Source organism: Ovis canadensis, chromosome 23, assembly GCF_042477335.2.
Source record: "Ovis canadensis isolate MfBH-ARS-UI-01 breed Bighorn chromosome 23, ARS-UI_OviCan_v2, whole genome shotgun sequence".
Classification (NCBI taxonomy): Eukaryota; Metazoa; Chordata; class Mammalia; order Artiodactyla; family Bovidae; genus Ovis; species Ovis canadensis.
Window position 1 is genome coordinate 32,087,684 of NC_091267.1, and position 4,106 is coordinate 32,091,789.

The window sequence follows — 4,106 nt, forward strand, 5'->3', positions numbered from 1 at the left end:
TTAAGATGATAAAGAAGAGTAGGCTAGGATCTGATTAGTTTAATAACAGCTACACTTTCATGAGTAATCTGTTTCTTCTCTTTTATATTATTATTAATTTTTTATTTTTAAAATATTGTGTTGGTTTCTGCTATACAACAATGTGAATCAGCTATAAATATACATGTATTCCGTCTTTCTAGAGCCTCCCTCCATTCCCCCCTTCCCACCTTTCTAGGTCATCTCAGAACTACAGACAGGGCTCCCTGTGTCATACAGCAACCTCTCACAACTGTCCATTTTACATACAATAGAGTATATATGTTGCTTCTACTTTCTCCGTTTGTCCAATTCACTTCTTCCCTCAGGGTGTCCCCAAGTCCATTCATTCTCTGTATCTCCTTTCCTTCCCTGAAAATAGGTTAATCTATACCATTTTTCTAGATTCCACCTATATGTATTAATAATCCATTTTTGATACACCGCTTTCACCTTGACTTTTAGCTAAGGTTACAATGTCTATGGTCTCATTGCTCCAGAAAGCAAGCCTCCAGTCTTTCACCCCATTGGTTCACTGAGTCTCCTGGCTGTGCAAGGTAAGGACTAGTGCATGTGTGTGTGTGTGCTAAGTTGCTTCAGGCTTATCCTACTCTTTGCGACCCTATGAACTGTAGCCCACCAGGCTCCTCTGACCATGAATTTCTCCAGGCAAGAATATTGGAGTGGGTTGCCATGTTCTCCTCCAGGGGATTTTCCCAACTCAAGGATCAAACCCATGTCTCTTATGTCTCCTGCATTAGCAGACAAGTTCTTTACCATTAGTGCCACCTGGGAAGCACAGGGACTGGTACTCAGGTTATTACTTGCTCCTATAATGACTTCCATCCTACCCTCCAGTTTTAACTGCTCAGTTCAGTTCAGTTCAGTCGCTCAGTCGTGTCCGACTCTTTGCGACCCCATGAATTGCAGCACACCAGACCTCCCTGTCCATCATCAACTCCCGGAGTTCACTCAGACTCACCTTCATCGAGTCAGTGATGTCATCCAGCAATTTCATCCTCTGTCGTCCCCTTCTCCTCCTGCCCCCAATCCCGCCCATCAGCAGCATATTTTCCAATGAGTCAACTCTAAACATGAGGTGGCCAAAGTACTGGAGTTTCAGCTTTAGCATCATTCCTTCCCAAGAAATCCCAGGGCTGATCTCCTTCAAAATGGACTGGTTGGATCTCCTTGTAGTCCAAGGGACTCTCAAGAGTCTTCTCCAACACCACAATTCAAAAGCATCAATTCGGGGTTCGAGGGAAAGATGGCGGAGGAATAGGACGGGAAGACCACTTTCTCCCTCACAAATTCCTCAAAAGAACATTTCAACGCTGAGCAAACTCCACAAAACAACTTCTGTAGGCTGGCAGAGGACATCAGGCAACCAGAAAAGCAGACCACTGTCTTCAAAAACAGGTAGGAAGTGCAAACTCGATCACTAGCTCTGCATGATGTTGCAGAGGTGAGGGGAACCAGGTTTGCTAAAGTGATTGTGGTGATAGAAATGTATTAGCCTCGGATGCTACCGAGGTGGCTCATTCTATCCCAGTACATTGTAAAAGAAAAAAAAAAAAAAAAACAGGTAGGAAAAAATATAAAAGATGAGAAAGGAGACAAAGGAGGTGGGGAGGGAGCTCCGTCCCAGGAAGGGAAGCCCATCCCGGGAAGGGAATTTTAAGAAGAGAGGTTTCCAAACACCAGGAAACACTCTCCCTGCCGAGTCTGTGGCTAGCCTTGGAAACACAGAGGGCAACATAACAGGAAGGAAAAATAGATAAATAATTAAAACCAACAGATTACAAGCCCAACAGTAACTCCCCCAGCGGAAAAGCAGCACAGACGCCTGCATCCGCCATTGGGAAGTGGGGGCAGGGCAGGGACGCGCGGGAGGTGCGGGCTGCAGTGCTTTGTAAGAATCGGGCAGGAACGCCCCACACGCAACCAGAACAATCTAACTTGGGCTAGCAAACCAGACTGTGGGATAGCTACCACGCGAAAAGCTCGAACATAAGACACTGCCAGGACCGAGCACAGAACAAAGGACGGAATGGAAAAAGCCGGCTGCAGACCATCCCCCGCCGGGGACAGGCAGCCAGAGCTGTAAGGACTGGAAAGGGGCAATTGCAGACCCGGAGAGACTTAAGTACCTAACTGCAAGCAGGCTCCTTTGCTAAGACTTCTGGGGGTGCTGGACAGTCACAATCTGCCTCACGGGGTGCGCCAGTGGTCCACCCAGAATGCTGAGCAGCAGCGGCAGAAAAGGTGACAAGCCGCGGTGATCGCGCTCGCCAAACTCCTGAGCTACTCAGACCTGGGAAGGGCACAAAGCGCAGTCCCAGCCGAATTTGTGCCTCTGAGGGCTGCCTGAGCGCCGAACCTGAGTGGCTTGGACTGGGGAAGCACACGCAGCCTAGGGCCGGCCCCAGACGGTTCCCGGCTGAGCATCGTAGAGCCGGAGCGGTTTGTGCGCTGCGAAAAGGGACAGGTCAAGCGGGGCTGAGATACTGTGTGCACATGACAGTGCTATTTGTTTGCAGCATCCCCCCTCCCCACAGCGCGACCGAACTAGTGAGCCTAAAAAACCAGCAAACAGAAGAAGTTAAACAGAGGGAACCACCTTGGAAGTGACCCCACATGACCCATAACATCAGAGAAGGGCTAGAAATATTTTTACTATCTTAAAAATCATTCCTTTTTCTTTTTCTTTTTTTTTTTTGCTTTTTTGTTTTTTGTTTTTTTTTCTTTTTTCTTTTTCTTCTAACTTTTTTAAATTGTTAAGTCTTCTATTTCTCCTCTAATTTTTATTTCTATAACATATTATTACTATTTTTAAAAAAAAAAGACTTTTTTTTTTTAAGGCAAACACCATATATAGTCTTTGGATGGTTGTTGGTGTTTTTTTTTCTTTTTTGTTTGTTTGTTTGTTTGTTTGTTTTTTAATAATTCTTTTTTTTCTTTCTTCCTTTTTCCTTCTGCTTTTCTTTAATATTGTATCTTTGAAAATCCAACCTCTACTCTAGATTTTTAATCTTTGCTCTTAGGTTTTTGTTGTCAATTTTGTACATTTAAAAACCCAAACTTCACTACCCAAGTTTACCTGAGAGTGAGATTACTGGCTTGACCACTCTCTCCTCCTCTGGACTCTCCTTTTTCTCCACCAGGTGGCCTCTGTCTCTTTTCTCCCCCATCTCTTCTCTATCCAACTCTGTGAATCTCTGTGTGTTCCAGACGGTGGAGAACACCTAAGGAACTGGTTACTGGCAGGATTTGTCTCTCTCTTACTCATTCCTCTCTCTTATCCTCCTGGCCACCTCTGTCTACTTCCTCCCTTTCTTCTTCCCCATATAACTCTGTAAATACCTCTGAGCGATCCAGACCATAGAGCGCACATAAGGAAGTGACTACTGGCTAGCTTGCTCTCTCCTCTTTTGATCTCACCGCATCTCATTCCAGTTACCTCTAACTACCCCCTCCATCTTCTCTTCTCCTTGTAACTCAGTGAACCTCTCTGAGTGTCCCTCAATGTGGAGAAACTTTTCATCTTTAACCTAGATGTTTTATCATCAGTGCTATATAGATGGAGAAGTCTAGAGGCTACTGTAAAAATAAAACTGAAAACCAGAAGCAGGAGGCTTAAATCCAAAGCCTGAAAACATTAGAGAACTCTTGAATTCAGGGAACATTAAGCAATAGGAGCTCATCAAATGCCTTCATACCTACACCAAAACCAAGCTCCACCCAAGGGCCAACAAGTTCCAAAACAAGACATACCACGCAAATTCTCCAGCAACACAGGAACACTCCCCTGAGCTTCAATATACAGGCAGCTCAAAATTATCCCAAAACCTTTGATGTCTCATAACGCATTAGGGGTCACTCCACTGCACTGCAGAGAGAAGAAACCCAGCTCCACCCACCAAAACTCCAACACAAGCCTCCCTAAACAGGAAACCTTGACAAGCCACTGATAGAACCCCACCCAAAGTGAGGAAGCTCCATAATAAAGAGAACTCCACAAATTACCAGAATATAAAAAGGCCACCCCAAACGCAGCAATATAACCAAGATGAAGAGACAGAGGAATA

General features: G+C 45.0%; 1 non-coding gene across 1 annotated transcript; it reads left to right on the forward strand.

Moving 5' to 3' along the window:
- The first annotated feature begins 1,444 nt into the window (after window positions 1–1,444).
- Window positions 1,445–1,577, forward strand: LOC138428576 (small nucleolar RNA SNORA66). Its single transcript, XR_011252514.1, has one exon. It is a non-coding gene; the product is annotated as a small nucleolar RNA SNORA66 (small nucleolar RNA).
- The last annotated feature ends 2,529 nt before the right edge of the window (window positions 1,578–4,106 follow it).